The following is a 27,804-nucleotide window of genomic DNA, read 5'->3' as shown; positions in this document are numbered from 1 at the left end:
TGAGGACTGAAGCCTCAAACCCATTTTCTCTTCTTTTAAAAGACTGTGATGAGAGATATACAGTAGACGGGAATCCCTGGGAGAAACCAAGAAGACACGCAAAAATAAAAGAACATGCTGCGACATCCTTAATTGCCCCAGATTCTAAGCATAGTATCGCTTGACAAGATCAGAGTTCACAGGTAAAGGTAGCTCCTGGCCATCCATGTTGGTAAGCACCAGGGCTCCTCCCGAAAAATCCTTTTTCACAACGAAAGGCCCTTCGTAGTTTGGGGCCCACTTCCCTCGATTATCATTAACAGCGTGGGACATCTTTTTTAGCACAAGGTCTCCCTTATGGAACTTGCGCAAGCGCACCTTCTTGTCGAACGCATTCTTCATTCTTTGTTGATACAGGCGCCCATGACTCATGGTCGTCAAGCGCTTACCTTCAATAAGGTTAAGTTGGTCATAGCATGTTTGAGCCCACTCTGATTCTTCTAAGCCCGATTTTGCTAGTATCCTCTGGGAAGGGATCTCCACTTCAAATGGGAGTAACGCTTCCATTCCATACACCGAGGAATTCGGCGTTGCCCCAGTAGAAGTTCGTACTGAAGTTCGGTATCCATGCAAGGAAAAAGGCAACATCTCATGCCAATATTTGTATGATACTGTCATCTTTTGAATAATTTTCTTAATATTCTTGTTGGCTGCTTCCACGGCTCCGTTCATCTTTGGCCGGTAGGGCGTGGAGTTGTGATGCTGGATTTTGAAATCCGCACACATTTCCTGCATCATCTTGTTATTCAGGTTGGTGCCATTGTTAGTAATGATCTTCCTAGGGAGTCCGTACCGACAAATCAGCTCCCTCTTTATGAATCTGACCACTACACTCCTCGTGACATTGGTGTAGGAAGCCACCTCGAACCACTTGGTGAAATAGTCTATCGCCACGATGGCCTCGATGACATCTATTCCCCACATGGAAAAAGGCCAAGGGGCAGACATGACATTCAGAGGATGTGGCGGAGCATTGACATTGTCCGCGAATGCTTGACACTTGAGGCATTTCCTTACATGGACGCAGCAATCACGTTCCATAGTGAGCCAGTAATAACCTGCCCTTAGGATCTTCCTGGCCATAGCATGCCCATTGGCGTGCATTCCAAACGAGCCCTCGTGGACTTCCTCGATCATGTGGTTCGCCTTTTTGGCATCCACGCATCGCAAGAGAGTCATGTCGTGGTTTCTTTTATATAGTATGCTCCCGCTCATGAAGAAACCGGCCGCCAATCTCCTCAATGTCCTTTTATCATTGTCGGAAGTCTCCGGTGGGTACTCTTTGCTTTCGACATATCGCTTGATATCGAAATACCAAGGCTTACCATCCCGTTCCTCTTCCACCTAGCAACAATGTGCGGGTTTGCCACGACACCAGAACTCAATGTATGGTAGATCCCCGTGCGGCGTTAGCTGGAACATGGACGCCAAAGTGGCAAGCGCATCAGCCATTTGATTTTCCTCCCGGGGAACATGATGGAAGGAGATCTCATCAAAGGAATTAGCCATCTCCTTGATATAGGCTTTGTAGGGTATCAGCTTGGGGTCTCTAGTTTCCCATTCCCTTCTCAGTTGATGGATCACCAACGTTGAGTCCCCGTACACCTTGAGTAGCTTGACATTGGAGTCAATCACTGCCTGGACGGCCAGGGCACATGCTTCATACTCAGCCATATTGTTGGTGCAGTCGAACCCCAGCCTGGCTGTGAAAGGTATACATTGATTGTCTGGAGAGACCGATACTGCTCCAATGCCATGGCGTAGAACGTTTGACGCTCCATCAAACCACACGGTCCATTTGTCCCGATCCTCGTCTAGTTTTTCCTCAAACAAGGCCATGATGTCCTCATCCGGGAATTTGGGATGCATGGGCTGATAGTCGTTGAGACGCTGTTGAGCCAAATAATCTGCTAAGGCGCTTCCTTTTATCGCCTTTTGGGTGACGTAAACTATATCAAACTCGGATAGCAAGACTTTCCACCGGGCGATCCGTCCCGTAAGAGCTGGCTTTTCAAAGATGTACTTAACCAGGTCTATCTTGGATATCAACCAGGTGGTATGGCTCAACAAGTATTGTCTTAGGCGATGGGACGCCCAGACTAAAGCACAACACATTCTTACTCAAGTAGTAGACAACGCGCTCTTTCTTTCCGGAGTCGTCATGTTGCCCCAGCATACATCCCATCGACTCGTCCAAAATCGTCATATACAAGAGGAGAGGCCTGCCGGGTACTGCTGGCATAAGCACATGAGGATTCATGAGACACTTTTTGATCCTCCCAAATGCCTCTTGACAATCCTCATTCCAACGGTCGGTTTGGTTTTTGCGTAAGAGTTTTAGCAACGACTCACAAATAGCAGTGAGCTGTGATATGAATCTGGCAATATAATTCAAACGTCCCAGGAAACCTCAGACTTGCCTTTCGGTACAGGGTTCCGGCATCTCAAGGATGGCCTTCACTTTTTCGGGGTCTACCTCTATCCCTTTCTGGCTTACGATGAAACCTAGCAATTTCCCTGATTTGACCCCAAAAGTGCACTTAGCGGGGTTCAACCTCAATTGATACTTCCTAAGCCTTTCGAACAACTTCCGCAGGTTGACAAGGTGTTCCTCCTCAGATTTAGATTTGGCAATTATGTTGTCCACATAGACCTTGATCTGTTGGTGCATCATATCGTGGAACAAAGCTACCATAGCCCGTTGATAAGTTGCCCCAACATTCTTGAGTCCAAAGGACATCACCTTGTAACAGAATGTTCCCCACAGGGTGACGAAGGTAGTCTTTTCCATATCCTCTGGCGCCATCTTTATCTTATAGTAACCGGAGAACCCATCCATGAAGGAAAATAAAACGAAATTGGTCGTATTATCCACAAGGATATCGATGTGTGGCAAGGGAAAGTTATCTTTGGGACTCGCTCGATTTAGGTCCCGATAATCCACACACATTCGCACCTTCCCATCCTTCTTAAGGATTGGTACAATGTTGGCAACCCATTCTGGGTACCGAGCGACAGCTAAAAACACAGTGTCAAATTGTTTCTTTACCTCTTCTTTTATCATCAAGGATGTCTCGGGCTTCATCCTTCTTAGTTTCTATTTTACCGGGGGACACTCGGGATTTAGGGGTAATCGGTGTTGTACAATGTCAGAACTCAAACTGGGCATATCTTGGTACGACCAAGCAAATATGTCTTGGTAGTCTTTTAGCAGGGCTGTTAATTCTTCACGGATGGGTGCTGTCATACTCGTGCCTATCTTTACTTCCCTTTTTCCACTGCCAGTTCCCAAGTCTACTAGTTCTGTCTCTTCTTGATGAGGCCCCATTTCTTGGTCCTCATGGGCGACTATCCTTTCCAACTCCGGGGGAAGTCCCACATCCTCGTTCTCTTCATCTTCTGTTTGATTCGTTTCTTGCTCGAAGTCGATGGGCGGGTCCCAGGTATTAGTACCTTCGAGGGACTCGTCGTTGGATCTGGCATTTTAAACATAAAGAAGTAAACATGCAAATGGATGAGAATGGGTAGAGACGCAAGAACAGATGAAGAAAGATCTTTGTATTATAGATTCAGGAACAAAAGACACAAAGCCTTAACAAAAGGAAACTCTAAAGCCTAGGCCCAACTGTAGAGCTTTCAAAGCCATAAAAAGGTTTACATTATGCTTGTCGCGTAAATGTCCGGGCGCTCCTCCACTCGCCAATTTCCTAGTCGGAAATCAGGAGGGCATGGTCGTACCAAATCCGACCCACTCGGAGCATCATTTTCGCATATTGCAACGACTTGGCCTTCGTCCCCTAGACCCGCGCTTATAAAGCTCCTACTTATGTGGCAGGGCGGGCTTCCTTCGTCTTCTTGTCTTAATCGCGAGCCTTGACTTCCACTTTTCTTTTCCGCAAGGCTCTTCCTTATATCTGCCTGTGTGGGTTTGTAGCCTAACCCAAACTTCCCATGATTTCCTTTGGCGCTTATTAGGCTAGTTATGCCGCCGTTGTCCTTGCCTAAACCCATTCTGGGCTCGTAACCATTCCCCAACATTACCCGGGCCACCATTATTGCTGTATCTGACAGGCAAGGTTGCCCAGAGAAGGAATCCATGGAGGAAATGCTTACCACCTCGAAACACTGGAAAGCGGTTTCTAATGACTCCTCCGCGGCCTCCACATATGGCATAAAGGGTGGAAAACTCACTAAGATGTCTTCCTCACCCGATACGATAACCAAATGCCCTTCCACTATAAACTTCAATTTCTGGTGGAGCATAGAGGGAACGAATCCCACCAAATGGATCCACGGGCGTCTCAACTTGCAGTTGTAAGGGGGGTTAATATCCATTATTTGAAAGGTAACCTGACAGGTGTGAGGGCCTATCTGTACCGGGAGGTCGATCTCTCCCCTAACCTCTCGGCGGGTGCCGTTGAAGGCACGAACTACCATGGAACTTGGCTTTAGATGGGAAGCATTAAACGGTAATTTCTCCAAAGTGCTTTTGGGCATTACGTTTAAGCTGGAACCATTATCGATGAGCACCTTGGCTACAACGTGGTCCATACACTTGACTGATACATGCAAAGCCTTGTTATGCCCTCTTCCCTCGGCAGGGATTTCTTCTTCAGCGAAGGTGAGATAGTTGTTGGCGGTGATATTATTGACGAGCCCTCCAAAGCCTTCTACAGAGATATCTTGGGCTACATGGGCTTCGTTCAAAACCTTTATTAGCAAAGCCCGATGAGGCTCCGAGCTCATGAGTAATTCCAACAGCGAAACCCTAGCCAGGGTTTTGTTGAGTTGCTCAATAACCTTGAACTCGCTCTGCTGAATTATGCGGAGAAACTCGCTGGCTTCCTCTAGTGACACCTCCTTCTTGCCATAACCATCCCTTTTCTCCAGAAGACCTTTCACCGGAATATCCTCATTCAGAGTGAGGGGCGTTTTATCATCTTGTTCTTCCACTACCTTTGCCTTCCCCTTAACGTTTGTTGGCTGAATTGGTAGGTCGGGGGGCACAAATAGGCGACCGCTGCAGGTCACACCGCTCAGCCCCGCGATATTGGTTACCTTGGCCAACAACAAACTGATGTCGGTGGCTTCTTCTTCCTTTTTGTTCGGAGGTGTGTACCTCCATGGGACTGCGTGGCTATTTTGGTATGGGAAAGGGACAGGTTCAGCTGTCGAGGGGTGTCGGGGCTTTTGCGAAGCTGCGCCCTTGGTGAAATATATCTCCAAAGGTTTAGGCCTTCCAAAACTTCTCTCATCCACGGACTGCATACATATATGCCGCTCTTCCCTCCCCTCATCACCGACTTCCAGTCGGCCATGATCTATCATTCGCTGCAACAATTCCTCTACTGCCAAACATGTTTCCATGCTATGTAGCTTGTCGGGATGCAACAAACAAGAATCCTCTTTATGCCCACCGTGGAGAATCACACCTCCCTTTTGTAGGGCCTCAAAGATAATCCTCCTAGGGGTTGCCACGTCCTTTAAAGGTTTAGACCTGCGCGGCCTATCTAACTCAATGGCATTAACCGCTCCCCCTCCATGATTGGCGACCGGGTTGGTTTTCACGTTGGGCCGATCCTCTTGGAATGTCAGCCATCTAGAATCTATCAAATGTTGGACCCTGTATTTAAGGGCCAAGCATTTTTCGATGGATTGCCCCGGGGTATTCCCATGGTACGTGCAAGTTGCGTTAGGATCATACTACTTTGGGAAAGGGGGTTGGAAGATCTTCCCGGGAGTTATTATGGCCAATTGGTTGGCGATGAGGGACGATAAGAGGTCTTCATACGTCATTGGGAGTGGGGTGAATTCTGGAATTGGCCTCGGGGGAAAGTTCCTCATTGCGTTGGAATTGCCGACCGGGCTAGTCGTAGTTGGAGTTGGAACTTGGGGGGCCTCCCTCTAGACGGGTGCCTTAGACTGCACGGGTGCCGAATTAGAGGAGTTCCCGGCGTGAGCTAAGAAGCTCGGATGATGTTGCGCGTACTGATGTGTACCATGAGATGTCTGCGGGGGTTTGACCCATGCGGGCACCGAAGTGACGGGGTGGGCATCTCCCTCCTTCCTTTTTTCCCTAGTTGCTCCGATTCTTTTAGCATTGGCACTTGTGGAGGAAACATAATCGAACTTCCCTCTTTTCAACCCTACTTCGATTCTTTCCCCGGCGAATACTAGGTCCGCGAAGCTGGACGACATGTAGCCTACCAACTTCTCATAGTAAAACACAGGCAAGGTGTCTACCATCATGGTGATCATCTCCCTTTCGACCATGGGAGGGGCCACTTGTGCTGCCAGGTCTCTCCACCGCTGTGTGTATTCTTTAAAGGTCTCACCTTCCTTTTTGAAGATATTTTGTAGCTGAGTGCGATTGGGAGCCATATTGGAATTATACTGATATTGCCTTAGGAAAGCAGTAATCAGGTCCTTCCAAGTACGGATGCGGGAAGCTTCCAGATTAGTGTACCAAACAACCGCGGCCCCGGCCAAGCTATCTTGGAAAAAGTGTATTAATAGCTTCTCATCCCTAGAGTGCGCGCCCATCTTGCGACAATACATCTTGAGATGGTTCTTGGGACAAGTTGTCCCTTTATACTTGTCGAAGTCTGGCACTTTGAATTTTGTGGGGATAACAACATCTGGTACCAAGCAAAGATTCGTCATGTCCGCGAATGGATAGTCACCAAAGCCTTCAACATCCCTCAATCTCTCCTCGAGGAGATCTAGTTTCCTTCTTTCTTCGGTCGCCGGGGGTGGTCCTTCTGTGGACAAGATTATTGGCTATGCTGTGAGGTTGGGCTAAGGTAAAGTGTTGGATGCCGGCCCCTCGACGGGGATCGCGGGGTAGAACTCGACATCCCCTTAGGCATACTCTTGATGATCTTCATGGACCTCGTCGGGCTGTCGAGGAGGCTCCCCTTCAAGGATGGGGGAAGAGACATGACCCGCATCATCTTGCATGACTGGCAGCGTGTAATTAGGTGGCAATCCATAAGGGTAAGCCACCCGGTTGTATCCCAAATGGGGGTTGCTGTTGTGCCTTAGTGTGCCCCTTCCTCGTCCTACCGCATTTGGGGGAGGATGGTGCGCGGTAGCTAGGAGAGTTGGGTCTGGTTTGACAGCCGAACTAACAGTGGCAGCGGTGGCCACGTTTTACTCCATGAGTTGCCTCATTCCGAGCATGGCCTCCTGTCATACCCTAATTTCGTCCGGGGACCTTTGCTTGGTGGCATGCAACTTTTGTTTGGTCCTTGTGAGGTGCTTGGCACCCATCATTATGCAATTTGTGAAGTTCCGGGACATGCCGGAAATCAAAAGAAAGTATTGATGCACAATCCGTAAGGTTCCGTGACATATCGGAAATAAAAAAGGAAGCATCGTTGCACAATTCGTGAGGTTCCGTAACGTTCCGTAAGTCAAAAAAGGGATGATTATGTAATCCGCAAGGTTCTGTAACATTACGGAAAGAAAACAAGTATCGTTATGAAATTCGTAAGTTTCCGTAACTTTCCGAAAAAAGAAGCACCAAAAAACAGGAAGGGGGTGTATTTAGTAAAAATGGGGGTGCAAATAGCAACCAGGCCCACTTGGGCCCTCCAGAAGATCAATTTTCTATAAATAGGGGGAGAACTGAAGTAGAAAAGTGTTCAACCCTCCTGGCAATTCAGAATCACTTAAAATTAGTGAGAAAAATTGGTTCCGTGAAGAAAATCCTAGTGGAGGCGCTTCCGTAACGTTTCCGTAATGTTTCAAAGGGCGATTTCGCGAAGGTTTTCGACCGTTCTTCGACGTTCTTCATTCGTTCTTCGTCGTTCTTCGGTCTTCAATTCATTCTATGCACCCTTAGTGGTCCTCATTTGTTTTTACGTGCTTTCATTTCCATTTCGTTTACTTTCCGTACCCCCTTTTGACGTGCTTTAGTCATTTGCTTAAGTTATTTTCTCGCCTAATCAAAAAATAAAATAAATTTCCATCGATCATTTGAATCGTAATATCCGTTGATTTCTGTTAAAATGAAATCCGACCGTTCGGTCATGCCGTAACTACGTCGGAAACCAAAAAGAGGTAAAATAATAATATAATAACCAAAAATATCTTTTAGTAAAATAAATCAAAAAGAATCAATCGGACGTTTTTCTTTGGGATTTCTCTTTCTTAATCAAATCGATTAATAACCAAAGTGAAACTAAGGCTAAAATCAATTCATAAACCAAACTTTTGACATTGCCAAAAAAGCCATTTTCAAAGGTCCAACACCTTGAAATGGTCCTTTTTTACTTCTATTGGTTTAAGTGTGGATTTCTAAAAAACCCTAAAATCAATACGTAACTTTATTACTTCCTTCAAAAAAATAGAGAAAAATTTAATGGTCCAACGCCTTAAATGATTTTTCATTCAATAAAAACATGTCGTGCAAAAAGGATAAAAACAACTTAACCCAAACACTTTGTTCCGAAAGAACTACGTAGGTCTGATTTCCTCATCACAATTGAGGAATACGTAGAAGCAAAGGGAAATACCCTTGTCGACCACGAAAAGAGGAAAAATATAAAAAGGGTATAAAAGATATAAGAACGTAAAAGGGAACGTAAAAATCAAAGTCATGTTTGCATATTTGATTAAAGGCTGCCGTCTCTTATGACGGACGTGTGGGGTGCTAATACCTTCCCCGTGCGTAAATACAACTCCCGAACCTTTTCATTTAAAGTTCGTAGATCACGTCTTTTCCGGTTTTTCTGACGTTTTCCCCAAATAAACGTTGGTGGCAACTCCGCGCGTATTCCTTTCGTGGAACACGTATCCCGCGAGTCACGCGTCGCCTTCCCGCCGAAGGGTAGGTTCCGACAGTTGGCGACTCCACTGGGGAACTATTTTTAGAGAGTTAGACCATTTAATCTTGTGCAATGTTTTATCATGACTTACTCCTTTGTTGGGTTTCCCTTCATTATGTTCTTGTATATATAACTCATTGATGTTTTTAGTGCATTTTTAAAGTGTATGCTTGAGGTAAATATTTATTCATTTGATGCACACAAACACTAACACTATTTGCACACACGGTGAGTTGAAAAAAAAGGGGGCCCTATACCCGGGTTCGTGGGAACATAAGGAGAGGAGGTGAATCTGTCATCATGCTAGGTCTCCGACTTGCTTGATTGCAGTGAACCCTCATCTAGAGTTTTTCTCTTTGAAAAAATATCGTTGCTAGTAGTCCCTACTGCTGCAGTATGTTCTTCGAAGAGGATGATACCTCTAGAAACCATCAAGAGAGATATGACTACCTTGAGGATTATCAGTAAAAGCCTAGTTAGCTCTCTCCCTTATAGGTCCCTTAAATAGGGGCACGGAGCAAACACGCTGCGTGCCATTTTTCACACTGCCATGCATGAGTGTCATATACCCTTTTGCTTATATTCAGTGAGTATTGCCATACTATGTACATTCCCGTGTTGCGTCTTTCGCATATGCATCACACACGGGTTCTGTCTTGATCCCCTCTGTAAACAAACCAACGGAGGGTCCGTGTCACCTTCTTAAATACATACGTTGGGGCACTTTGCTACCCCTAGACGTTGTATCTAAGAAGGAGACAGTTCCCCGTGCTCCCGCATTCCTAAATTACATCTGTGTCATATGCATTCCTCCATGCATTCATCCATTCCACCCATGAGATATCAGAGTTTTTGATTCGCACAACTTTTTGTCTCACTTTATTAAACATGGGGACAAATCAAACTGGCAAAAGGTTTTATCAAGTCAAGGTTAAAGGCCTAGATGTTACCAGCATTAAGGAATTGGGGCGGTTGATGGGACCTCTCCAAATGCAAGCCTTCCGCAAGACTTACTGAAAGATCTTAGATTTGACCATAGCAGAGGTATCCATAGAAGCCATTGCATCACTCACCCAATACTACGACCAGCCTTTGAGATGCTTCACGTTCGGAGACTTCCAATTGGTACCGACCATTGAAGAATTTGAGGAGATTCTGGGATGTCCTCTCGGGGGGAGAAAACCATATCTTTTTTCCGGGTTTCTCCCCTCCTTGAGCAGAATTGCAACTGTGGTCAAGGATTCAGCAAGAGGTTTGGACCGCTTAAAACAAACTCGAAACGGCATAGCGGGCCTACCACGGAAATACCTAGAAGACAAGGCGAGGCATATGGCAAATCAAGAAGAGTGGGTCCCGTTTATGGATGTGTTAGCATTGCTAATCTTTGGGGTCGTCCTCTTTCCAAACGTGGATGGTTTGGTGGACCTAGCCACAATCGACGCTTTCCTAGCATACCACCATAGCAAGGAGAGCCCGGTGGTAGCTGTCTTAGCAGATTTATTTGATACATTTGACCGAAGGTGCGAGAAGAGTAGCGCACGGATCATCTGTTGCTTGCCCGCTCTCTGTGTTTGGTTGGTTTCACACCTGTTCGAGCAAGACACGAGGCATCCCTGTCCGCTCCGAAGCCATCGCTCGTGTGCTGAAAAGAGAAGAATAGATTGGGAATAGCTCTTAGCTGGGATAGGAGGTAGAACAATCAGTTGGTTCCCCCGATGGAAGGAAGGAAAGGAGGGAGTCCTTTTCTCATGTGGAGGGTACCCAAACATTCCATTGATAGGAACGAGGGGTTGTATTAACTACAATCCCGCGCTCGCTATAAGACAACTAGGGTACCCCATGAGGGGAGCACCGATGGAAGAAAGCATGTCTCCTTTCCTTGTGAGAGATTTCGGCATGCAAAATTTCAAGGCTATACAAAGGATCCATAAAGCGTGGGAAACCCCGTTAAGAAAAGATAAAGAACTTAGGGGCATTCATAATGGCATTATTGGTGGTTATCATGAATGTCTGAAAGTTCATACACGAGGTTTAGATTGGCTCGCCTAGTTAAAGGTTGTTAGCGAAGAGAGTTTCGAAGCGCCGGAAGAGGATGAAGAAGTCCAAGTTCTCAAAAACGAGTTAGGAAAGGCGAGACTTGCCAAGGAGAAGTTCAAGTTAGCCGCTACAGACATCCGAAAAGAGTGTGTCGGATTACGAGAAGAGAATGCAACTACCGCAAGAGCCCTTGAACAAGAGACCAAGAGGGCTCGCAAGGAAGAGTATGGTCGTAACAAATTTCACGGAGCTTTGTGGGGTAGCAACAGTGAACTCAAGCTGCGAAGGGAAGAAAGAGACCAGTCGTGAGCACATGGCATGGTCTTGAAAGAGGAGTTAGTTGCCTATTCAAGGTCCAAAAGAAACTTGTCTCAGCGTTTGTGCGAGATGGAGACCAACATGCTAGCTATCATCGCCAAGTACCAAGAAGAGCTAAGTCTAGCCACGACCCATGAGCATAGGGTCGCGGACGAGTATGCCCAAGTATACGCGGAAAAAAATGCTAGAGGAAGGGTGATCGACTCTTTACACCAAGAGGCAACCATGTGGATGGACCGGTTTGCTCTTACCTTGAACACGAGTCAAGAACTTCCGCCAAGGCCAAGGCAATGGCGGACACCTACTCCGCCCCTGAAGAAATCCATGGGCTTCTCGGCTATTGTCAGCATATGATAGACTTAATGGCCCATATAATTAGAAACCGCTAGGAAACTTGTATGGTCTCTCAGATCTTGACTAGATATGACTTTCTGAAATAAAATGAGTTGGTCCTATGTTTCTGCTCCAAAAGCTTGTGTGAATCAAATCACTCCTGCATTTTATCTCTAGGATGCATTCATTTTTCTTTACCTACTCCTCACGTTTGGTTTTTTAGGAAAAAACACCATAACTAAACGCGCTACAAGGCATCCCTATCGCACCAGATCCAAATCTAGGACGATGGGTGATCAAGAGGAGACACAGGAACAGATGAAAGCCGACATGTCGGCTCTGAAAGAACAAATGGCTTCTGTCATACCCTAATTCCGTCCGGGGATTATTATTTGATGATATACAATCTTTGATTGGTCGCTTCGAGACACTTGGTGTCCTTGGTTGCACAATGAATGAAGTCCCGAGACGTGTCAGAAATCAAAAAGAAGCAGGCTTGCGCAATCCGTGAAATTCCGTATTGTGACGGAAATCGAAAAGAGGTATTTTTGCGCAATCCGTAAGTTTCCGTAGCTTCTTCGAAAGCTAAAAAAAGTAAATACATAATCCGTTAGGATTCGTAACCTTGCGGAAGAAAAATAAGCATCGTTACGAAATTCGTGAAGTTTCGTAACGTTACGGAAAAAGAATTACCAAAAAAATAGAAAGGGGGTGCATTTAGTAAAAAGGGGGTGCAAATAGCAACCAGGCCCACTTGGGCCCTCCAGAAGGCTGTTGCTTCTGGAGGAAGCAACCTTGCTCGCCTGGGCGAGCTGGGCGGCAAGCTTCTCCCCTATTTTGCTATAAATAGGGGAAGAAGTGAAGAAGAAAAGGGTTCAGCTTCTTAGGCACTTCTCTCTCTCTCGAAATTGCTGAGGAAAATTAGTTCCGTGAAGAAAATTCAAGCCGAGGCGCTTCCGTAACGTTTCCGTGAGTAATTACGCGAAGATTCTCGATCGTTCTTCAAGATTCATCGTTTGTTCTTCGTTTTCTTCAGTCTTCAACGGGTAAGTACCTCAAACCAAGCTTTTCAATTCATTCTATGTACCCGTGGTGGTGGTCCACATTTTGTTTCATGTATTTTTATTCTTGTTTTCATTTACTTTTTATACCCCCTTTTGATGTGTTTAAGCCATTTATTTAAGTCATTTCTCGCTTAATCTAAAAATAAAATAAATTTCCACCGATCGTTTAAATTGTATCATCCGTTAATTTCGGTTAAAATGAATTCCGACCGTTCGGTCGTGCCGTAACCACGTTGTAAATAAAAAAAGAGGTAAAATAATAATATAATAATAAAAAAAATGCCTTTTAGTAAAATAAAGCGAAAAATCAATCGGACGTTTTCTCTTTGGGATTTCTCACCTAGTCAAACTCGTCCACAAAAATAGGGTTTTGAAAGATTATCATTTCAGTTTCTTACCAAGTAAAATGGATCATTTTTAAGGTCCAACGCCTTAAAATGATCACCTTTCAAGTAAAAAGAATCACTTGATTCACGCATAAGAAAGAACTACGTAGGTCTGATTTCCTCTTTGATGGAGGGTACGTAGGAGCAAAAGCCCCGCTTTTGTCGACCTCAAAAAATAAAAAGAAATAAAGTTAAGGTAACACAATTTCCACAATTCTAAAAAATAGGTTGTTGTCCTTTGAGACAAATGTGAGAGGTGCTAATACCTTCCTCAAGCGTAAATACAACTCCCGAACTTAGAATTTTCATTTTGACCAGTTTCCTTCGGTTTTTCCGACGTTTTACACAAATAACGTTGGTGGCGACTCCGCGCATCTTTCCTCCATTGGAAAGCGCACCCGTGAGCCTCGCCTTCGCTCGCCCGCAAAAGGGCATGTTGCGACAGTTGGCGACTCCACTGGGGACTATTTTTGTGAGATAGGCCTATTTTAAGGAATTGTGGATTTGTGAAACTTCGTGTGTGCTTTTGTTGAACTGTGTAAAATGTAAATAACTGTTATCTATTTCGCATTCTTTACACTGCATTCTAAGCACCCACGGGTTTGAGTAAAAAGGGGCCCTATACCCGGGTTCATGGGAATTTAAGGAGTGGAGGTGAATCTATCATCATGCTAGGTCTCCGACTTGCTTGATGATAGTGAAACCTCGTCTAGAGCTTTCTCTCTTTATAATGTGTTGTCGCTGGTATTCCATAACGCCACAATATTATTATCTTGAGTGATGATACCTCTAGAAAATAGCCGTGTGAGTTGTAAATTGTTGGGAAGTTAGTTATTAGCAACCCCTAGATATTATCCCATAAGGTTCCCAAATAAAGGCAAAGAGCAAACACGCTCTGTGCCATTTGTTCTCATGCATCTTTTGATAAATAGCACTAGTTTATAGTTTTTGCTAGTGGTGTTTGTGTCTTTAGAGTAACACGTAACCTTTTTAATACTACGTTGAGGCGCCATCATGCCCAAAACGTAGCATTAAAATTGGATCTCTGCGGTCCCGTATGTATAAATTACTCCTTTGTGTTGTTTTCCTCCTGTTTCATGCATACGCATTGCATCATTCACGTCGGAGTCTTGATCCGCCCCTTTTTTAGGTAAATGATGGGGACAAATCAAAACGGCAAAAGGTTTTATCAAGTCAAGGTTAAAAGTCTAGATGTCACTAGCCTCAAGGAATTAGGACGATTGATGGGACCTCTCCAAAGGCAAGCCTTCCGCAAAGTGTACGAGAAGATTCTAGATTTGGCCGCAGCGAAGGTATTTACGGAAGCTGTCGTATCCCTCGCCCAATACTATGACCAGCCGTTGAGGTGTTTCACGTTTGGGGACTTCCAAATGGTCCCAACTATTGAAGAGTTTGAGGAAATATTAGGATGCCCTCTTGGGGGGAGGAAACCGTATCTTTTCTCCGGCTTTCTTCCTTCCTTGAGCAAGATTGCGGCTGTGGTTGGTGATTCAGCAAAGGAGTTGGATCGCACGAAGCAAACTCGGAACGGCGTAGTGGGCTTGCCTCGGAAATACTTGGAAGGTAAGGCAAGGGATATGGCGAGCCAAGAGAAATGGGGCCCGTTTGTAGATATTTTAGCTTTGCTGATTTTTGGGGTTGTCCTCTTCCCGAACATCGACGGTTTGGTAGACTTAGCCGCCATTGATGCTTTCCTCGCATATCACCATAGCAAGGAAAGTCCAGTGGTGGCTATCTTGGCAGATTTGTTTGACACCTTTGACCGGAGGTGTGAGAAAAATAGTGCACGGATTGTCTGTTGTTTACCCGCTCTCTGTGTATGGTCGATTTCACACCTACTCCGACAAGACACGAGACACCCGTGTCCACTTCAAAGCTATCGCTCATGCGCTGAAAAAGGAAGAGTCGATTGGGACCAACATTTGGCTGGGATAGGGGGCAGCGCGATCAATTGGTTTCCTCGTTGGAAGGAAGGCAAGGAAGGAGTTCTTTTCTCGTGTGGGGACTACCCTAATGTTCCATTGATAGGAACTAGGGGTTGTATTAATTATAATCTCGCACTCGCCATAAGACAGCTAGGGTATCCCATGAGGGGAGCACCAACCGAAGAAAGTCTCTCGCCTTTCCTTGTGAGGAATCTAGGCGCCCAAAGTCTCAAGGCGATACAAAGAGTCCATAAGGCGTGGAGAAGTCCGTTGAGGAAAGACAAGGAGCTTAGGGGCATCCGTAATGGCATCATCGGAGGTTATCATGGATGGCTAAGAATTCACACGCGGGGTTAGATTGGCTCTCCAAGTTGAAAGTTATCGATGAGGAAGACTTTGATGCTCCGGAGGAAGATGAAGAAGTCCGAGCTCTAAAATTAGAGTTAGGGAAGGCAAGACTCACCAAGGAGAAGTTCAAGTCAGCTGCTACACACATCCGGAAAGAGTGCACCGAGTTACAAGAGGAAAACGCGGCCACTACAAAAGCCCTTGAACAAGAAACCAAAAGGGCCCGCAAGGAGGAATATGGCCGAGAGAAATTTCGAGGAGCATTGTGGGGTAGCAACAATGAGCTCAAGCTCCGAAGAGAGGAGAGAGATCGGTCACGGGTGCATGGCATGATCTTAAAAGAAGAGTTAGTTGCTTGCGCGAGGTCCAAAAGAAGTGTGGCTCAACACTTGGAAGCCACGGAGCAAAGCATGCTAGCTATCATAGGGCAATACAAGGAAGAGTTGAACCAGTCCATGGCCCATGAACAAAAGCTAGTGGAGGACTTTGCACAAGTGTATGCCAAAAAAGAAGCAAGAGGGAGGGTGATTGATGCGTTGCATCAAGAAGCGACTATATGGATGGATAGGTTCGCCTTGACCTTGAATGGAAGTCAAGACCTCCCGCGTCCAGCGAAAGAGTTGCAACCGAAGTTGACTCCCTATCAGCTAAGGTAACCAACATCACCAGCCTCAGTGGCATAACCCGCAGTGGTCAGGTGTTCGCTTCCCCTCACCCGGCGGAATCGCCCTCTAAAGGGAAAGCACCCATGGTCCAAGAGCCCATAGATATAGCCACCCCATCGAAAGAAGTAGATCCTCCAGTAGTACGAGGGGCTGAAAAGAAAGAAGGACTTCAAGGAAAAACAGTGACTTTGGAAGAGGCCCATGAGTTCCTCCGCCTCATCCAACAAAGCGAGTTTAAGGTAGTCGAGCAACTGAATAAACTCCAGCAAGGATCTCCTTGCTTGAACTACTCATAAACTCCGAGCCTCATCGTGCGCTGTTGATGAAGGTCCTTAACGATGCCCTTATGGCACATGATATCTCAGTGGAGGGTTTCGAAGGTATCGTTAATCATATAACCACCAACAATTATATCGCGTTTGCGGAAGAAGAGATTCCCGTTGAGGGGAGAGGACACAACAAGGCTCTACATGTGTCTGTGAGATGTATGGACCACGTTGTTGCAAAGGTACTTGTCGACAATGGATCGAGTTTAAATGTAATGCTGAAGACCACTTTGGAAAAGCTTCCTTTTAGTGCGTCACGTTTAAAACCGAGCTCGATGGTGGTGCGAGCCTTTGATGGTACTCGACGGGAAGTAATGGGGGAAATTGACATTCCCATTCAGATAGGGCCCCACACTTGCAATGTGGTGTTTCAAGTAATGGATATAAATCCCGCCTATAGCTGCCTCTTGGGAAGACCGTGGATTCATGCCCTGGGAGTGGTCCCTTCAACGCTTCACCAAAAATTGAAGTTCGCAGTGGGTGGACTTTTAGTGATAGTGTTGGGTGAAGAGGATATGTTAGTGAGCTGCCCCTCCTCCGCACCGTACGTAGAAGCGGCGGAAGAATCATTGGAAACGGCTTTCTAAACCTTTAAGGTGGTGAGCTGCGCCTCAGTGGAACTAAGTCCGTCGCTACCTTCTCTCTCCAAAGCAGCCATAATGGTGGCGCGCGTTATGCTCAGGAACGGATTTGAGCCCGGAATGGATCTAGGCAAGGACTGCCTCGGGAATGCCGACGTGGTCGATATCAAGGGAAATCCATACAAGTATGGATTAGGGTATGAACCCGGGATGCCGGGGAGGAGGAACGTGCCGTCAAGATTTCGGGCGGATAGGGTGTGGCCCGGCCGTATTAGCCAGTGTTTCACCAGCGCTGGAATGGTGTCCGAGGGGGAAGTGGCAGCAATAGAAGAGGAGTTCCCTCAAGACCCACCAAGTTTTGTGCAACCATGCCACCCCGATTCCCAAGTGGGGAACTGGCGTGTGATAAGCCAGTCAAAAGTCTATACCGCTGATTCAATGTAATTAGAGCCTATAGATTTCCCTTCTCTTTTGTTTTGTGAAACCTACCTTATTAAATAAACAAAGAGATCTTGTTTCATCTGTTCTTGCGGTCCCACCTTTTCTCATATCATTTTGCATGTTTTTGTTTCTTTTGTCTTGTTTGGTATAGATATGAGGGTCGATTCTTTGAGGATCCTAACAACGAGGGTTTGACAATCGATTTCGATCGAGATATAAGCCAAACGATAAACGAGGAAGAGGAAGAGGACGTCCTGTCACCAGAGTTGGTGAGGCTGGTCGCTCAGGAAGAACGTGAAATGAAGCCTCACCAAGAAAAAACCGAATTGGTAAACTTGGGGACCACGGAGGGAAAGAAGGAAGTAAAGGTAGGAACCGGCATGACCGCGCCTATCCGCCAAGGCTTGATAACCCTTCTTGAAGAGTATCAAGATGTCTTTGCGTGGTCGTATCAAGACATGCCCGGTCGGGATTCCGATATTGTGCAGCATAAGTTGCCTTTGAATCCTGGGTCTTCTCCGGTTAAGCAAAAGTTACGAAGAATGAGACCCGAGATGTCTTTAAAAATTAAAGAAGAAGTAAGGAAGCAGTTTGATGCAGGTTTCTTAGCTGTGGCACGGTACCCGGAGTGGGTGGCCAACATTGTCCCAGTCCCGAAAAAGGACGGCAAGGTTCGAATGTGTGTAGACTACCGGGACTTGAACCGAGCCAGTCCTAAAGACAACTTTCCCCTGCCACACATTGACATATTGGTAGATAATACAGCCAAATTCGCCCTTTTCTCATTTATGGATGGTTTCTCGGGGTATAATCAAATAAAGATGGCACCCGAAGATGTAGAGAAGACCACTTTCGTCACCCTATGGGGGACATTCTGCTATAAAGTGATGGCCTTTGGGTTGAAAAACGTCAGGGCAACCTATCAGCGTGCCATGGTGGCATTGTTCCATGATATGATGCATAAGGAAATAGAGGTCTACGTAGATGACATGATTTCCAAGTCTCGGACTGAGGACGAACACCTTGTCAATCTGCGTAAACTATTTGGAAGGTTGCGGAAATACCAATTAAAACTAAACCCAACCAAATGCACCTTTGGGGTGAAGTTGGGGAAGCTGCTAGGATTTATCGTAAGTCAGAAAGGGATAGAGATAGATCCCGAGAAAGTGAAGGCCATCCTTGAAATGCCGGAACCACGCACGGAGAAGCAGGTTCGGGGATTTTTGGGCAGATTGAATTATATCGCGAGATTTATCTCGCAACTCACCCCTACCTGTGAGCCCATTTTTAAGCTGTTACGTAAGAACCAAGCGGTCCTATAGAACAGTGACTGCCAAGAGGCCTTCGAAAAGATCAAACAGAGTCTCATGAATCCCCCGGTGCTCATGCCACCTGTAGCAGGAAGACCTCTTTCCCTGTACATGACCGTGTTGGACGAATCTATGGGGTGCGTGTTGGGTCAGCATGATGATTCTGGGAAAAAGGAGCAAGCCATCTACTATCTGAGCAAGAAGTTTACCGCATGTGAGATGAATTACTCAATGTTGGAAAGGACGTGTTGTGCTCTGGTATGGGCATCACATCGGCTTAGGTAGTACATGCTCAGCCATACCACGTGGCTTATTTCCAAAATGGATCCCGTGAAATACATCTTTGAAAAACCATCCCTCACGGGACGAATCGCTAGGTGGCAGGTACTATTATCTGAATTCGATATCGTTTACGTCACCCAAAAGGCGGTAAAGGGAAGTGCCTTAGCGGATTATTTGGCCCAGCAACCCCTCCAGGATTATTGACCGATGCACCTCGAGTTCCCAGATGAAGATATCATGGCCCTGTTTGAAGAGAAGCGGACGCATGAGGACCTGGACAAATGGATTGTTTGCTTCGATGGGGCATCAAATGCTTTGGGCCACGGAGTAGGGGCAGTCCTTGTATCCCCGGATGATCAGTGTATTCCTTTCACGGCTAGGCTAGGTTTTGATTGTACCAACAATATGGCCGAGTACGAAGCGTGCGCCCTCGGGGTTCAGGCGGCCATTGATTTTGATGTAAAACTACTCAAGGTGTATGGAGACTCAGCTTTGGTCATACGCCAGTTGAAAGGAGAATGGGAAACTAGGGATCCGAAGTTGATACCCTATCAAACTCACATCCTGAGGTTAGCCAAGTACTTTGACAACATTTCTGATGCAAGCTCCATTGGAGCTTGTAGGCCTAGGATCTTCTTCATCAATGGATTCCTTTGCTTCTTGGAAGATGAATGGCAGCGTAATGGAGAAAGGAAGAGAGAGAGGAGACGCCACTTCAAGGAGAAGATGAGTCTAGAAGAAGCTCACCACCATAGGAGGCCATGGATAAGAGCTTGGAGGAAGAAGGAGATGAATGAAGGGAGAGGGAGAGAAGAGCACGAAATTTTGTGCTCAAAAGGAGCTCTGAAATCTGAAGTTAATATTCAAATGATCAAAGTTGAAAAAAATGCACACACATGACCTCTATTTATAGCCTAAGTGTCACACAAAATTGGAGGGAAATTCAAATTTCACTTGAATTTGAAATTGAATTTGTGGAGCCAAACTTTGGAGCCAAAATTTCACTAATTATGATTAGTGAATTTTAGTTATGGTTCAGCCCACTAATCCAAGATCAATTCCAAGATTCTCCATTAAGTGTGCTTAGGTGTCATGAGGCATGAAAAGCATGAAGGACATGCACAAAGTGTGACTATATCATGTGGCAATGGGGTGTAGTAAGCAAATGCTCACCTCCCCCTCTAAAATTTAATTGGATTGGGCTTCTACCAATTCAATTAAATTTATTTCCAACCACACACATCAAATATCCACTTAGTGCATGTGAAATTACAAAACTACCCCTAATACAAAAACTAGTCTAGGTGCCCTAAAATACAAGGGCTGAAAAATCCTATATTTCTAGGGTACCCTACCTACATTATGGAGCCCTAAATACAAGGCCCAAAAATAATGAAACCTTAATCTAATATTTACAAAGATAAGTGGGCTCGTACTTAGCCCATGGGCCCGAAATCTACCCTAAGGCTCATAAGAACCCTAGGGCCTTCTCTTGCATCTCTGGCCCAATCTACTTGGAGTTTTCTATCCAGTGCCCTTGCGGGGTAGGATTGCATCATTCCCTCCCCCTTGAAAAGGATTTGACCTCAAATCCCGAGGTTCTTGAAACTCTGGTCTTTTTTCCTCAACACCTGTAAAAAGAACAAAAACATATGTATTAGTGGTGTTTAGTATGTTGAAGTAAGGTAAGGTCTGAAAACTCATTTCCTGGGCATCTTCCCATGAAGGAACATGGTTCCTCACCAACTCAATGAGTGGTGCTACAAGTATAGAAAAATATGGGGCAAACCTTTTGTAAAAGTTTGTTAAGTCTTGGAAGCCCCAAATTTTTCTTACACTTGGTGGAGCGGGCCACTCAGGAATGACCTTTATTCTCTTAGGGTTCATGGGAACCCCTTGATCACAATTTAAAAAATTAAGAAAAGTAAAGCAATAGAACATACCTTTTTCTGTATTTTCATGTTGATTATTCCTACCAAAAAGTATGACAAACCTAAGGTGTCCCATATGAGTGCCTAAGTTTGTATTGAAACTAAAAATAAGAACAAACCTACCTAATGAGTTCCTATGTACACAAAAATCATGAAGATGTTGGGTGCACAAGTGATTTTACAAAAGAGTGTTGCACCACCCAAAGCATTCATCTCACCACCTATTTTAGGGATTTGGTGCCTAATAATACCTATTTTGGGCACCAACAAAGCACACGGATTTAAGCTCTTGCGAACCAAACCCTCATCCAACAACTCCTTTACTTAAGGAATAAACTCAAGCCTAAAAGGTGTGGCAATGCTAACAAGTGTCTTTTTACAATGGAGAAAATGTGGAGGTTGTCTAAGAGGGGAAATTTCTTTAGTATTTGTCTTTATTTCAAAATGTCTTTCCTTCTTAGCTAACCTCTTGGAGGAGACACTTACCTCCTTACACTCCTCCTTAACCATTAAAGGTTGTCCTTCCTCTTGGGGGTAGATCTCTTCACTAGATTCTTCCCCTTTTGCTTCTTCACTTTCACTAGAGGAAGGTGAAGTAGTAGCCTCATCTTGGCTACTATAAATGTATTGGCCCCTCATAATTATGGTTTTCTTGGTGGGGCATTGAGAAGTAATGTGTCCTCTTCCAAGACATTTAAAGCACTTCATGGAGCTAGTCTTCTCTTGCATACTAGCCTTAAGGGGTTGCTTTTCTATTGTCTTCCCCTTATCATCTTTGGGCTTAGAAGGTCTCACCCCTAAGATTCCTTGACCTTGGTCTTTCTTTGGATAAGAGTGAGAGCCATAAGATTTTGAAGTAGACTTCCTTTTAAGTTGTTGCTCTACCGTTATTTCCCAATCTAAATTAGCCTCTACATTGTCCTTCCCATGGAAGTATGGGAGGTTAATGTTAGCCTCTTGAGGCTTTCTTTCCTTTTCTCTCTTATGGGAGTGAGGTCTAAGCTGTGACCTATGCCTTCCTTCATAATAGTCACGAAGTTCTTCACTTAGGCTCTTGCAAGAGTTATGACTACTATAGGAGGCATGTTTTTCTTTTCTTAACTCTTTGAGTATTTTCCTTCTTTCTTCTTCCCTTATTTTCTCTTTTTCATCATGACTTATTTCTTCCACTCTTTTTTTCCCTTTTTCTTTTCTCTCTTGTTTTTCTTTCCACAACTTAAAGGATCTCAACTCATATAATATCTTATACAAGGGGTCCTTAGGAGTAGAACCCTCACCATTAACACTAGATGAAGAATGAAGACTCATGTTGGTTCCTAAGTTATGGTTCTTTCTTGTTGGGGGTTTGAAAACAAAAGGTAAAAGAAACTATGGTTGAAACTAGCCGAAATAAACACTAAAAGAGGTGTGAAAGATAAGGTAAAAACTAATCGGTAAAAGGCAAGCTACCTAGGCGGTTTGACAATGGAGAGTAAAGGAAATAAGCTATGAAAGTAAGCAAGAAATTGAAGTGCAAGAAATGCAAACTAGGCGGATCCTAAGAGTGTTTGGATGACCTCATTTAAGGTTCCCAACAAAACACTCACTATCCTAAGGGAAAATTGCCTAAAATTATTACACACAAATGGAAGTAGGGTGACCTATTGGAGGCTCCCAACTTACTTCCAATGAAAGTCCTTTTTGTTACAAAATTTGAAAGCAAGAAATGAAGGGAGAGGGAGAGAAGAGCACGAAATTTTGTGCTCAAAAGGAGCTCTGAAATCTGAAGTTAATATTCAAATGATCAAAGTTGAAAAAAATGCACACACATGACCTCTATTTATAGCCTAAGTGTAACACAAAATTGGAGGGAAATTCAAATTTCACTTGAATTTGAAATTGAATTTGTGGAGCCAAAATTTCACTAATTATGATTAGTGAATTTTAGTTATGGTTCAGCCCACTAATCCAAGATCAATTCCAAGATTCTCCACTAAGTGTGCTTAGGTGTCATGAGGCATGAAAAGCATGAAGGACATGTACAAAGTGTGACTATATGATGTGGCAATGGGGTGTAGTAAGCAAATGCTCACCTCCCCCTCTAAAATTTAATTGGATTGGGCTTCTACCAATTCAATTAAATTTATTTCCAACCACACACATCAAATATCCACTTAGTGCATGTGAAATTACAAAACTACCCCTAATACAAAAACTAGTCTAGGTGCCCTAAAATACAAGGGCTGAAAAATCCTATATTTCTAGGGTACCCTACCTACATTATGGAGCCCTAAATACAAGGCCCAAAAATAATGAAACCTTAATCTAATATTTACAAAGATAAGTGGGCTCGTACTTAGCCCATGAGCCCGAAATCTACCCTAAGGCTCATAAGAACCCTAGGGCCTTCTCTTGCATCTCTGGCCCAATCTACTTGGAGTTTTCTATCCAATGCCCTTGCGGGGTAGGATTGCATCAATTTCCTTCCACCACATACCTCGGGAAGAGAATCAAATGGCTGATGCATTAGCCACCTAGGCATCCATGTTTCAACTTGCCCCACACAGGGATCTGCCATACATCGAATTCAAATCTCAAGGCAGGCCGGCATATTGTTATGCAATAGAGGAAGAGCGGGATGGGAAACCGTGGTATTTCGACATCAAGCAGTATGTCGAGAACAAATAATACCCACCAGGGATTTCTGACAATGACAAAAGGACGTTGAGGAGATTGGCTACTGGTTTCTTTGTAAGTGGTACCATCCTGTACAAACGAAACCACGACATGACCCTCCTACAATGCGTAGATGCCAAAGAGGCGAACTTCATGATTGAGGAGATCCACGAGGGTTCCTTTGGGACACATGCCAATGGGCATGCTATGGCCAGAAAAATCCTTAGGGCCGGTTATTATTGGCTCACCATGGAAAGCGATTGCTGTGCTCATGTCAGGAAATGTCATAAATGTCAGGCATACGCGGACAATGTCAATGTTCCGCCACATCCTCTGAATGTTATGTCCGCCCCTTGGCCCTTTTCCATGTGGGGAATAGATGTCATTGGGGCCATCGAACCCAAAGCGTCGAATGGTCACCACTTCATTCTTGTGGCGATAGATTACTTCACCAAATGGGTCGAAGCAGCTTCTTATACTAATGTCACAAGGAATGTGGTAGTTAGAATCATAAAGAAGGAGTTGATTTGTCGATACGGACTCCCCAGGAAGATCATTACTGACAATGGCACCAATCTGAACAATAAGATGATGCAGGAGATGTGCGAAGACTTCAAGATCCAGCATCATAACTCTACCCCGTATCGGCCAAAGATGAATGGAGCTGTAGAGGCTGCAAATAAGAATATTAAGAAGATTGTTCAAAAGATGATAGTGTCATACAAAGATTGGCATGAGATGTTGCCTTTCGCCCTTCATGGGTATAGAACCTCGGTACGAACTTCTACTGGGGCAACACCGTATTCCTTGGTTTATGGGATGGAAGCAGTGCTCCCGTTTGAGGTAGAGGTTCCTTCTCAGAGGATCATGGCGGAGTCAGGCCTAGAAGAGTCAGAATGGGCTCAAGCACGCTATGACCAACTTAACCTTATTGAAGGTAAGCGTTTGGCCGCCATGAGCCATGGGCGTTTGTATCAACGAAGGATAAAGAACGCATTTGACAAGAAGGTACGCCCGCGCAAGTTCAACGAGGGGGACCTCATGCTGAAAAAGATGTCCCACGCTGTTAAAGATAATCGAGGCAAGTGGGCCCCGAATTATGAAGGACCTTTCGTGTTAAAAAGAGCTTTTTCTGGGGGTGCTCTGATACTCACCCACATGGAAGGCGAGGAATTGCCTTCACCCGTGGACTCCGATGTAGTTAAACGATATTACGCTTGAAATCTGGGGCAATCGAGAGGACCGTTGCATGTTCTTTTAATTCTGAGTTTTTGTTCTTCTTGGTTTCCTCCAGGGATTCCCTTCCTCTGTATTTGTCTCGTTCCTTTAAAAGAAGAAAAGATGGGCGAGGTTTTAGTCCTCCCTTTGATTTCAAACCTTGTGTTTTAGATTTGTTATAACTTGAGCCCTCTTCGCTCGGTGTATGGGGGTGCCCCAAACACTTATTTAAAATTGAATCTAACCAGCCCTCACTAAAAGAAAGTCATCGCATTAGGAACATTCATACATGCACATACACATGCATATTTTGTGGTAACAGGGGCAGGGCCTTCTTAGGTCACGGTTAGAAGTCAAGACAAGTTGACTGTGGAAATCAACCAAGGTAAGACGGTGACCGGACACGATTGGCCACGGATTTTGTTTCTTACTTACGGGTACTTAGGGATGGAAGCAAATGAAGGATAGGATCGTGACCGACCGATCGTCGCCCATTCCCGGCGCTGAACAAGCAGAGAACGTCGCTGCAAGGCAGCCCAGTATCCTTTGCATTCGCAGTTTCTTTTACTATTGTTTGTTTTAAATAAGTAATCGACGCCTAATTTAAGTAGGTTCAAGTGGGCAAATGCTAACCCATAAGGAAGGAGGGGACATGGTTAATGTTCCCCTAAAAAAAAAATGTGGCAGTTTTTGCATCCAAAATATAAAAACGAGGGAGGGGAACGTTTTTGCATCCAAAAACTCCCCCCCCCCTCATTCAAAAGAGAGAACACGAAGGCTTGCGGTTCTTGCTCGCTCAAGCCACTTTTGGGATCCTTTTGCTTTCATTTTTGGTGTTATAATTCACTCCAACAAGTAAGTATTCAATCCTTGATGTTTTTAGCTTCCCATTGGTATATTTTCTTCATCTTTTGGTGCTCCAAATTGTGAGAATATGCTTATATTTGTGGGGCAGTTTTGGTTTGTTTTAATGCTTGTTTTCTTGAGTTGAGGATTTGAATGAGAAGGCCTTAGGCCTATGCTGTATTTTGAAGCAATGGGGCATGCCACATTGTCCCCATTCTCTTGCAATTTATGTCGAAACGTGCGCCCACCAAGTGCTCGGTGAAATGCCCCAATGATGTATGAATATGATTTTGTAAAATGGGGAGAATGGGACTGTTTCTTATATGTAGGTACAGCATAGGAGATTCAAAATAGGTGCCCAAATGCAATTCCAAGCTTAGGAACCCAAACTTGTAGTTTCAATACAAGGAAACATGCTTATGGCTAGGAACCCAAAATTTGGTTTTTGAATTAGAAAAGCATAAAATAGGGACTTTCTTGTAAGAATTTGGGCTGCCCCATGATTGGTACTTTGCACCTAAGTAACATGGGAAATGCTTTTCAATAGTGTGTATACATAGGTAAATATAAAGGGCATGAAATTCTTTGCAAAGGGTGAAGGAATATTGAGGTCGCTTCCTAAATGAATGTATGATAGCACGGGATTCCCTTTTGAATGCAAGTATGTGCATAATGTAATTAGCTTTCCAATATGCATATAAATAAATATGAGTGAAACAATAAAAATTGGTATGGTGTACTTCAAATGTATGTAAGTAGTTTGTGATGGCAAAATGTTTAGGATATAAATTAGGTGTAAAGTTTGACGCCACACTTTGAGCATGAAAGTGTGTTTTCTTTTTCAGAATCTATATAGGTGTATGGCAATTAGAATATGTTGGATGTTCTTGTATGTTGACATGAGTAATAGAATATTCTCTACAAATACGCGTGTGCATGAATGGATCATATGGGTTTGGTCTAAATCAGAGGGATTAGCACGACATTTTTGTGTTAAAGACAAGCATTATCTTGTAAAACTAACTTCCAAATGTTTGTTCTTGCAGGAGATGGCCCCGAGGAAACTTGCCTCAAAGAGATCCAGGAAGGATAAAGCGGCCGAAGGAACAAGTTCCGCTCCCGAGTATGACAGTCATCGCTTTAGGAGCGTTGAACACCAGCAGCGCTTCGAGGCCATCAAGGGATGGTCATTTCTCCGGGAGGGACGCGTCCATCTCAGGGATGATGAGTATACCGATTTCCAGGAAGAGATAGTTCGTCGGCGGTGAGCATCACTGGTCACCCCCATGGCCAAGTTCGATCCAGACATAGTCCTTGAATTTTATGCCAATGCTTGGCCTACAGAGGAGGGCGTGCGAGATATGAGATCTTGGGTGAGGGGTCAATGGATCCCGTTTGATGCAGATGCCATTGGCCAGCTCCTGGGATACCCTTTAGTGCTGGAAGAGGGTCAGGAGTGCGAGTATGGCCAGAGGAGGAACCGGTCCGATGGGTTCGATGAGGAGGCCATCGCCCATTTGCTATGAATACCGGGGCAAGATTTTGCCCGGACTGCTGCCGGGAGACGGGTGCGGATCATGCGCACCAACATGACCACCCTGACTCAGATCTGGATGACTTTGCTGCTCAGCAACATCCAGCCCAGCGACCATAATTCCGACCTCCCCCTGCCGAAGTGTTAGCTGGTGTACGCCATCCTAACGCGGATGAGCATTCATGTGGCTCAGTTAATCGCTGATGCCATCTATATATTTGCAGGTATGGCGCCTACCAGGCACCCTCTGGACCCGGATAAGTCCAACAGGGCCCTGGGATTTCCCGCCTTGATCACAGGACTCTGCCAGTCGTTCGGCGTCCCCGTCGCACCTAGCAAGGTGATTCGGCTGCCCATTACCCGAGCCTTTATTGAGAAGTACTGCATGCAGAGACAGGTCCAGGGTGATGCACCACAGGCCGCGGACGCGCCGCCACCTCATTAGGCTGGTCCAGCCGGATCGTTGATACGGAGCAGTATTTGCGGCATTTGGTTCGCCAGCAGGCGGCCAACCACCGGGCACATGTACAGACCCATGATTGTCTTTATCAGATGAGTCTCAGCCTGCAGAGCCAGGGCTTTACTTCTTTTCCGTGCCCTACTCCGGACCAGTTCAGGGTAGAGGTCGCATGGCCTGGAGATTGGCCTGAGGCCCAGGCAGGAGAGGCACCAGCGGAGGCACCAGCAGAGGCTCCCGACGAGGCAGATGAGGC

This window comes from Glycine soja, chromosome 15 (genome assembly GCF_004193775.1).
Source record: "Glycine soja cultivar W05 chromosome 15, ASM419377v2, whole genome shotgun sequence".
NCBI classification, from domain to species: domain Eukaryota; kingdom Viridiplantae; phylum Streptophyta; class Magnoliopsida; order Fabales; family Fabaceae; genus Glycine; species Glycine soja.
The sequence above is the reverse complement of the archived record's forward strand: the minus strand, read 5'-3'. Positions refer to the sequence as shown.